The following is a 10,658-nucleotide window of genomic DNA, read 5'->3' on the forward strand; positions in this document are numbered from 1 at the left end:
TCAAAATAAAAAATAAAAAAACTTTGCACACAAATGTATTGGTTTTGTTCCAACCATGACACAAGTGACATATAATTAATCTTCAAATCTGGGTTTGGCTTGTTTTGGTCATTTTGCCCCCTGCTCTGTATTCTTCTGCTGAGAAGTTTCCCCCCAAGGGCTGGAGTTATTTCTGATGTCCTGTGGTCATCAAGAGCTGACTCAGAGTTTGAGTAAATTCTGCACAGTTAGATAAAACACACGGTTCTCAAAATAAGTAATTGTCTCTCATTTCCTTCCTCCACTGAAATTAACTCACTTCTGACCCAGGCATTTGCCATAATATGGGCAAATGTGGCCTCTGCAAACTTCTCACCTAGTGCTAAGTACCTGGTGTTGACACTGGAGGGAACTCATCCCTGCAACAGACACAAGGAAATTTGTCAGGAAAAGGAAGGAAACGAAGAACCTGGGATCTTTCCTGAGCACAAAAGGTCACATCCCACAGTGTCCCCCTTCAGATACAGGTGTCCTCCGCCCAAATCATCCTCCTGGAGAAAATCCACAATGCTGGGGCTTGAGATCTGCAAACATCTGGCTGCTCTCAGGTAAACAACAGGTTTCTGGGGGTTTTGAGGTCAGCAAAGACTGCTGTGATTCTCCAGCCTGGCAGAGTGCATGCTAACTTACCTAAAGTAATCCCTGCTTGAGCATCATTCATTCCAATGAACCAGCATCCCTGAATTTGGTGTTTCCAAAGGTGGAGAAGCCCCCAACACCTTCAGCAGCCTCTTCTCCCACCAACGGTGCCAGAACACTGGATATGAGCTCCAGCCTTTCCCTGGCCTCACCTTCCATCTGTGGGATCTTAGCTGGAAGATCTGTTAAAACTGCCTGCTAGACCCAAGAGCTCTTCATTACTCAGCTCATTTTCCCCACCACAACACTAATTGCTTTAATCAATTTACCTTCCCACACCCTCTAGGATAAGTCAAGCAGACAGAGATCCTGGATCCCTTTCCCTGTATCTCTTCCTGACTCCTCCTGTGCTCCTGCAGCTCCTCCTCACCAGAGGCTGGGGACACAGTGGCTGTCACCTCCCTGCTCCAGCCTGGCAGCCACCTGCCATCCCTGACAAGGAGCACACAAGACCTTTGGCCATCATATCAGGTTAACTGGGTTCACTGGTGCCTCCCAGCTCCTCTCTAAAGCCACGATTTCTGCAGGCAGCATCCTGGAGGGACAGCCCCTGCATTGTTTGCTCCGAGATAGAGAAATTTACAGCTGGCCATCTGAGAAGCATTACCTGCTTGGATCCAAGCAGTACAAATTGCTTTTCACCAGCAGTCACTCCTTTTCATTATTTACCACCTCCCCAGTCCTTGTGACATTTCAAGCTTTAGTGACGGCGGCTCTCTGCCTCAGCACAGGTTGCTCACAAACAGGTTCAGCAGTGTAAGGACAAAAAGAGAGCTCAAAGAAGCTGCTAGAAATAGATGTTTGGAAATCAGTTCTGATTTTACAACTGTACTGCAAGAAATGACACTTTGCTGGGTCCCAGCCAGTCAACTCTTCTGCACATCCCCAGCCAAACCAGCGGTGTTGTACCCAAGCTGCATTTCTTGCTGAATTTTAAGTGAACAGAAATCCCTGCAATCACTTTTATCAAACCCACTGATAAGCTCTTCAAATGAAAAATTTAATGCTAAAGGATGTGCTGCCCCTAAACTCTTGCTGGTAGAGACCAAGTGCATCCCTGTCCTCCCCTCCTCCAGGAAATAAGTTCCCCACCAGCAGCTCAAATCATTGGCCCTGTGCTCACACGAAGCTGGCAGGTCTGTGTTACTCAGCCTGGCCCCATTTACTGCTTTTCTACACTAATCCAACATTAGCACTGCTTTGGCCCACAGGGAGTTCTCTCCAGTACTTTGAGAGCTGGGAAATATACACTTTCCTGGCTCAGTTTACTCCTGCAAACCTCCCAAACACGAGACACTGGCCCCGATGTACAAAGGTCTGACTCTGATACTTTTGCATTTTCTATTAACTTCACCCACTAACCTAGTTTTTGTTTCTTAATATTTTACAGAATCTCATCGCTGCCCTTTCCTTTTTTTTCCTCTCAAGCTCTGCTTTCTATTCCCTGCTACTGATTTCCCTTCAGGGCACTCAGATATGCAGGCATTGACCATTCCAGTTTGGCATCCAGCCCCTTAAAGCACCCAGAGCACAGCCTGGTGATGGCTGAAGGTGAACAGACAACCAGAGACCCACTTGGACACATTCTTCCTTCTGATAAATCATTCCACTGCAATATTTTTCAGAAACAATTGCAATAAAAAGAAAAATTTAAATCACTGGCCACAACCTCCCTGCCTGGGGCTAAATGTGAGTAAGGTTTCCTACTCAGAGTGAGGCTGGAAATAGGATTTAGTGAGGCTGAGTTACCTCTGAGAAAGCACAGAGTCAAGAAATATGTTGAACTTCTGGCCAGACAAAGCTAAAATTGCACTTTGTCTCCCCCAATCTGTCTATGCTGCTTCTTTCTATACTCACAACTGCTGCTGTCCAGATAAAGGGATACAGATGGATGCTTGCTGGTCTTCAAATAGTACAGATGGGAAAAATGACAGAAAGATACAGAATTACCTAAAAAAGCCACAGCCACTGACAGGTCAGATGCCCTGGCAGAGTTTTGTTCACAACTACAGGACTACCACACACTCAGACATCCCAGCTCCCAAATAGAAAGATTACAACATAAAAAAAAAAAAAAAAAAATATCCTGTTTTCTTCTAGGAACAAATAATGGGAAGAATAGGTATTTCACCTGAGAAATCTTCCCATGAGCAAAGGGCAAAAGCTGAGGTAGGTGTTCCAGTACTCAGCTTTGGGATACTCTAATCCTAGGCTCAAACCTTTCACCATCCCCTTTCTGTATGAGGAGAGGCACCAGCCCAGACAAGTGGAAAACATAAAACCTTCACAGGCTTGTGCTGCAGGGTCATGAAACTCCAGGTAACTGCAAGATCACGAAAGCTGATGAAACGTTGGGTTCTTTTCCATATATTGAATTGAAATTAATTTCATCTGCAACTAATCACAGCAAAGCTCAAGTGTCTCCACTTTTAAGTGTAATGACTAGCATTTAGCCTAATTACTTTGCTTAAATTGCTGATTTCTTCCAACTCCCCCCTCATGCAGAACCTGGTTTTCAGCATAAAAATAATTAAAAAGTCAACACTTTATGACAGCTCTACAGGTGCCACTACCACCTCTTATATTTGGCCTAGCACGCTGTTAAAGGGGAATTTACAGGGTTTTCCCTCCAGCTAACACAAATAAAGGACATTTCCCTCCCACACATAGATCATTGTTAAACTCAGGGCTTTAAGCAGATGAAGGCAAGGAGGAGAGCTGAGGAGGAAAGCCAAGATGCAGTCATTCAAAGGGGCCTGCAGAAGGCAAATGCTTAATTAAAAACTTGATCTGGAACATAAACTATGAACTCCTCACGCCCAAAGCATTCCTAGAGGAAAACCACAGAGACCTCACACTGTGGGGAAGGCTCAGCCAGGTCTGTCTGGGGATATCAGCACACAGGCTTGGATGGAGAAGGAGCAGAAAAGCCACTGGACCCCCTCAGTGACACAGCAGTCCCCAGGCAGGCACAAACATGGCCCAAAAGGAATTCTTGCTTGACAAGGGAGGGATATTTGAGCAGTTTCTCATACATACAAACCAGAACACCCATAAAGGCAGGATGGAGCAGAGGCTGAGGAGCTACAGAGCTCATCACACCCCACAGCACAACACTCACTGGGTGCTCCTGAGCCAGACATAGGATTAATTGTAGGTTTTGTTCATTTTCTGCCCTATCAATGATGCCAAGGACTCCATCAGTGCATCAGCTGCAGGGAAACTAATGGATTTCCATCTCCTCCTCCTGTTTCTTTTAGGGCCAGTCCTGCTCTCCTCATACACCCAAAGCCCCCCAGCATTTCAAAAGGGCTCAACCACGATCCCAGTCAGGGTCACCTACACCTTGCAGAGCCACACATTATAGTTATTACAATAATAACCAAAAGCCAGGCTCATTTTTGGAATAACCTACAATTTTGTGCCAACCTTCTCAGCACAGAAATTACTCTTTTTCCAAAGTCAGGTCACAAAAATAAATAAACAGAGAAATAAATGATAGGAAGTATCCATTCCTTACCTGTTCCATATAGCCACAGAGAATCCATCTGCATTATTGTTGCTCTCATTAAATACCTGGCTCCTTGTAAATATTATGTCTCTAATCCACACATTCTCCCTCCACATTGTGCTTCAGGGGTCTAATTTAAGGAATAACTGGTATGCACTGTGGCAAAGAAATAGTGGCTGAGTGTTTGACAACATCCCAGAAGTTATCCTGTGACAGAGCAACCAAGGCTGTCCTTCTGGGTGAAGAATTCCTGCCAGCATCTCCCCACAACCTCACATCTAAGGTACCTCAGTGCTTTCTACACCTGGGTCCAAAGAAGGGTGGGATTTGGTCACTGGGGTGGCACAAGTCCTTCCAAATCTCCTTGCTGTGGGGGGCTGGAGGGAAGAACCTGGAGAAGCAGAACCCAAACCCCAAGAGCTGAGCAGGTTGCTTTAATCACATAAAACCCCCATCTGGTGGGAGGGATGGGGAGCAGCCTAGGAGTAAAACAGGGCAGTTACTTTCAGCAGAGCCACTTGGTGTTCATAAGCTTAAAGCTCAAGTGAAATTACTGCCAGATAAGGTTGGAGGAACAAATCATTAATAATTCAAATCTACTACTGATGTAGTCAACTAACTTGAGGTTTATTTCCATTTTCCAGTAAAGTCCCAGGACAGATGGGTCTCCCTACCAGGATGCTCTGAGGAGCATCAGAAGAGATGCAGGGCATGTAAGGAGGTTTGGCCCTCACTGGGGCCACGGATGGTCGTGACATTTTTCATCCTTTCACCTAACACTTCTCTTGATCCTCTGGCAAAGGAACAAAAAAAGAACAATGGGAACACACGAGAAGCAGGAACAAGAGCTGGCCCAGGAATACCTGGGCATGACACAAAGTGCATCGTGGAATTACATACCCTTAGCACAAGAATAATTCTCATTTTTAAGAGCTAAGTGGGCTGTGCAGAGGAAATAAAAGATATTTCAGGGCTTTGTCCTTCTTAGGACAAAACAGTAATTCCTACTGCAGCAGGAAAATAAATATAGAAATTACTAAAATCCCTATCACATTTCCTTACTCTCTGTTGTATCCAAACCCCAGGAGACAGGCTTAGGATGCTGTTCTCAAGCTCTGCAGAACAACCAAACCTACAAAAAGGTGATTTTATTAAAGGATGGTGGAAGGGAGACTGCTGGGGGCAAGGAGTCCCCCTAGTCTGAAAAATCCCTAATTTCTACAGCAGGTGTAATCATTTTAGTTTGAAGAGCTCCTCATCAGCAGTTCCACCCTCCTCCTCTTTAATTTGCTACGGCTGGGATGTAAAGCAAAGGAAGGAATACTTGTGATGTGAGGAGTAAATGTGACACAAATCAGATTTTATGAGAAAGCATCATCCACCAGATTTTAACAAAACCTTGCAAACTGCCAGTGCTGCATTTAGAGAAGCTTTTCCATTTCTTCTGCTTAAAGATGAAGCCACTTTCACTTGCCACAGCTAACAAACAGCCCCCCCAAAAAACCCTGAAAATTACCCTACCTGTTCCAGAGCCAGATTCAGGGCTTTCTTCATGCAAGTACACATAACTACAAGAGTCAGCTGAAGTGAAGAAGTTCTATTTGAACTGCAGCCAGGCTGATGGATAAATCAACTTTCCAAGCAAACATTTCAGCACGTTACTTCCCACTCCTGCCTGGGACCTGCTCCTCTGAGGCTGATTTTTTTTCCTGCTACAAAGAATAAAATTGCTGGACCCAGTGACAAGTCTCAGTGCTGAAACAACAGCATCAGAGGTGACACCCTGGTTTTGCTATGGGGCAATTCCTTTCGATGTTTTCCACCCAGGAAAAGCAGAAATGGAGAAGGGCACAACGTAGCCCTGAAAAAGTGGGCTGAGATGAAAGGGAGCTGTGGGGTGCAGCTCTGGGGTGCATCCTGCTCCAGAGCCCCCCTGTCTGGCCAGACCTCAGGGATCCCAAACAGACCAGGCTAGGAAGAGAGCTACCTTAAAAAAAGGGAATCTAACAGCAAGGAAACATCACCTACAGTTTGTAGGCTGTCACGTTACAATAAAACTCGAGTGAGAGGAAGCACCTCAGTCTGAAATTCCAGGGGGAAAATAAAAAGCTCCTGCAATCTGTATTTCAGAACACAAGAGTGTTCCACCACGCTGACAAAATCATCTTCATTTCTCTCCAGTTTTAGAAATACTTGGTTATGACTTTTAAATGGGAAGATTGTGCACACCTGGGAGAGCTCAGGGTCCCCACCCACAGCCCCCAGCTGCACCCGGGTTTGCTGATTAGGGCAAAACCTCTGCCCTTGCTAAGGACTAACAGGTGGGGTTCCCAAACCCTTCCAAAAAGAAAAAGCCCCTTTCTTAAAATACCACCCTGCATTTACAACACCAGGTTTTCCAGGAAAATACTTGATGAATAGCTCACTTCTCCAAAGCACCCCTTTAATAGGAACTCAGGGCTGCCCTGCAGCAGAAAGTTTTGCAGGTCAAAGCACTGAAATCTTTAAGATTCGAGCCCTGTGGACAAACCCTTTCCCTCAGCCAGCTCCAGAGCTCCAGCACAAATCAGCTTTATGGGAATAACAGATTACAGAACACATCACCACAAATATGTACATTTTTTTTTCCTATTTCTTTTTTTCTAAACTCCAGGCTGCGTAATTGAAATGTCTGCGATCCAACAATCACCTCTGAATTCATAAATACCTCATAGCATTCTGAACACACTCTCTCATAATGAGACCGTCTTCAATTTTCCTTGGTAAAGAGTCCTTTAAAGAATGCTAAAGCAGGTCGGCGCCCTCCCGCACTGATGGAAACAGGAACAAAAGCATTTTGTCACCAGGCATCTCGTCTATCATTATTTTTCCTCGCTCCGCTTAAACAAACTGAAAAGTCCGTGCCTTTTTTCTTCTCTTCCATCCCTCCCCCCCCCCTTAAATATCTGCAATAACTGCAATTTCATCCCCGTCGGTAAGCCACCATCTGTATGAAAACAACGCTCCATTATACCTCGCCCTCACCGGCTATCGTTTTTCCTGCTTCCCTGATGTTTTTGAAAAACACGGGATTAAAATGTCACCCCATCCCTCCCCGTCCTAGGGAGCCGGGTGTATTCCTGCTCTCTTCCTCCGGTCACGCCAGACTTAATCAAGTGTGAATGATTAAAACCCTTCAATTAGAGCTCCGGTACATTCAGCGCAGGCAAATTCAAAGGCGGCGGAGAAGAAGTGCGGCTTGAAAAGAAGAAATTACTTCTACTACTTTGAGATCTCCATCTCCCGCTTTCCTCCTCCCGAGCCCAGCCAGGCAGAGCCATGGGACCCGGCAAAGTACCAAGCGCTAAACCCCAGCCAGGATTTACCTTGGGGGCACGTCCCTGGCCAGGACAAAAGCCTATTCTTTCCCCCTTCAGCAAGTCTGGGGGGGTGGGGGTTCTTTATTTAATTTTTTTTTTTTTTTTTTTTTTTGGTGAAAAGACCGACCTCAGAGCAGCCACGCGGAAATCCGCGCACCTCCGCTGCTTTCGCTTCACAATTTTCCAACTCGGATAATAAAGGAATAGTGGGGAAATTTTATAGGGTTTGGAGGCTCTACACCCCTCCAGGGGTTCCCCCTCCCCAGCACCGCGCAACTCGGCGGGTTAAAACCTGGGGGAGAGTCGCTAAGTGAATGTCGGGCGCGGAGAAAGAAAATACCAAATTTAATTTTTTTTTTTTAAGAAATTTGTAGAAATTAAAAATATTATTTTTTCCCAAAGAAAAAAAAATATTTTATAATTAAAAAAAATAAAATAAGAATAACTAACGCATTTCTCCTCAAAAAAAAAACCAACCTCACTCGACCGCGGTCGCCAGCTCCGCGTCCCCCGGTCGCCGCGGCCGCGACCGGAGCTGGCCGCGGACGCGGAGCTGGCGACCGCGCAGCGGGGCTCCCCCTCGCCCAAACTTTCCTGCAGCCTCCGCCCCGTTAATCCCCCGGCAGATGTTGTCGGCGACGCTCGGTCCAAAGTAAACAATGCGGAGCCCAGCACAACAAAAGATTTCCCACTTCACCCCTCCGCCCGCGCAACTTGCGCGGCCGCCTCCCACCGCCATCACAACCTTCCCCCCAGCCCGGCTAAAAGCAACACACGCCGTGGTTTGGTTTTTTTTTTTCTCCTCCATGGATCCCCAAATCAAGATGTTTTGGGGTTTCCCCTTCTCTCCGCCGCTTTCCTTACCTGCTTCCCGGCCGCGGTGGCTCCGGCCCGGCCACCGGCAGCCCCGCACCGCGCTTTAGCTCCGCATCCCTTCCGCGCATCCACCACCAGCGCCGGGCTCAGACTGCCGGAGATCCACCTTAAAAAAAAAAAAAAAAAAAAAAAAAAAAGCCACCCGCTCGCACACCGCACAAAAAAAAAAAAAGAAAAAAAAAGAAAAAACAACAACAACAACAAAAAAAACCCCACACCAACTTAATCCTTCCCCCCCCGGCCCCCCCCGCTCTCAGCTCCGCCCGCCGCCGCGCCGGGAGGGGACGGGGGCAGCGGACCCCGCGGTGGAGCCCGGCAGCAGGCGGGGACGATGCTAATTGCAACCTGGGGGGGAGGGTGGCTCTTTTTCCTTTTTTTTTTTTTCCCCCCTTCTTTTTTTTTCTTTTTTCCCTTTTTTTCAACCCCCTTTTCTTTTTTTTTTAAAGCAGAAAAAGGGGGAAAGTGCCCGGGCGGTGCTGGGCGGAGCGGCCGCTCCCCCTCGCTGGGTGAGCGAAGGGAGAGGTAGAGGCTCTCGCTGCCTTTTTTTTTCTTTTTTTTTTCCCCTTCTCTCTCTTTTTTTTTTTTTTTTTTTTTTTTTTTTTTTTTTTTTTTTTTTTTGGGCAATAGGCGGGGTCTCTCCTTGCAAACCAATGACACAAACCCACATGGACCAGCCTCGCCCCCTATAGATACTCTTCACTACAAATAGGCTCTCTCGGGGGATTAGTGGATCAGCTAAAGTACAAACAGACGCAGCGAGGAAGGGGCGGGGGGGGAGGCCACGGGGGGGGGTACACACAGACACACATACACGCGGGATACCCGCGGGGAGGGGGCTCCGCGGGGCGCGGTGCCTGTTGCGCTCGGCGGTGGCCTTTGGGACACACACACACACACACACACACACACACAGACAGGGGCGGGCAGGGCCGGCGGCCGCCTTTGTTCGGCCACCCGCGCTCTGCGCACCCGCGGGGATTCCGCGCCCCTTCTCTCCCAGCTTGGCATTGACCTTCCCCTCCCACCCCGGCAGTGCTAATCCCAGGGGGAAGGGGGCACCCAGCGCAGCCCCCCCGTGGTACCCGAACCCGGCCGGCACCTCTTTGTATCGCTCGCATCCCCATCCCCAGCTGCTCCACTGTGCAATTATTCCATCAACCCCCCCACGGCCCCACGCCGTGCCCTGCGGGAGGAGGAGGAGGAGGAGGAAGGGGGGGGAGTGTGGATGTCGCTTGGGGTGGGGTGGATGTGGTGAGGCCGGGGAATAAAAGGCACCGGGTGCCCGTGGTGTTGACACCTTCCCCAGGAGCACCCATCCGGATGGGGCTGTGGGGTGCTGGGTGTGAGAGATCGGGAGGGCGCCCCAAGGAGCCTTTATTTGTGTTTCCATCCCCCGTTAGCCCCCCTAGGTTTGGGAATTAATGTTTTGACAGACGTTCTTCGTCTGCTCATCACAAGGATGTGGGCAGGTGGTGATCCCATCTTTTTGTTGTATAATCATCGAGCCTTCTGCATTACGTACATCCCGGGCTTGCTCAGCCTCAAAAAAAAAAAAATAAAAAACAACAAAACAACCCACAGTCCTTTTCTTGTCCAATAAACCCCTTCAACCAGATCAATTGTTCATCAGAATTAATAAGCAAGCTTCAGGGTTTTTTTGTGGGGGAAAATAAGAGCCTAAAGATCCCGGTTCTTTACTAGGCTTCAGCCCCTCGCTGGATGTTTACACCCTGTCCATCTTTTCTCCTCCAAGCACCTGCTGCTGGGAGCTGCTGCCTCCATCCCATGGAAGTTGAAGCCTCGTGTGGCCTCAGCTCACTGGGGATTCCCCGTGCCAAGGTGGTCACAGCCACGGCCACCTTGTGATGCCCAGGCTCTGCATGACACAGGGTACAGAGGGACACTTGTAAACTGATTTTCATAAAATTCAGCAGCATTCAGCTGGAAGACACATCGAATTCTGTGCTCTCCCCTTTGGCAAAAGTGCCTCTGAAGAGGAAACTCTTCCTGCCTGCTGGAAACCTCCCCTTGAAAATCCCCATCTCTGTATTTTTGGGGTTTCTTGGATGTCCATCATCAGCACCACTGCCAACTCTCATAATATTCCAGGCAGCTCCTCGGGTCTCACCCACCAACAGCACCCTGCACCAACAGAGAGCTTGCCCGTGGCATTTCAGCAGTGATTTTTTTCTGAGCCACAACCACCATCCCTCTTTGCCTGAGCCAGTTTGTTT

General features: G+C 48.0%; 1 protein-coding gene across 1 annotated transcript in view; it reads right to left on the minus strand.

Moving 5' to 3' along the window:
• The window catches only part of CTBP2 (C-terminal binding protein 2), a 129,954-nt gene extending 121,448 nt beyond the window's left edge, over positions 1–8,506 (minus strand). The window contains exon 1 of the mRNA XM_030453660.1: positions 8,413–8,506. The gene's annotated coding sequence lies outside the window, so the exon portion shown is untranslated. The remainder of the gene's footprint in view (positions 1–8,412) is intronic.
• Between the last annotated feature and the right edge of the window lie 2,152 nt (positions 8,507–10,658).

The sequence above is a fragment of the Calypte anna genome, chromosome 6, assembly GCF_003957555.1.
Source record: "Calypte anna isolate BGI_N300 chromosome 6, bCalAnn1_v1.p, whole genome shotgun sequence".
NCBI classification, from domain to species: Eukaryota; Metazoa; Chordata; class Aves; order Apodiformes; family Trochilidae; genus Calypte; species Calypte anna.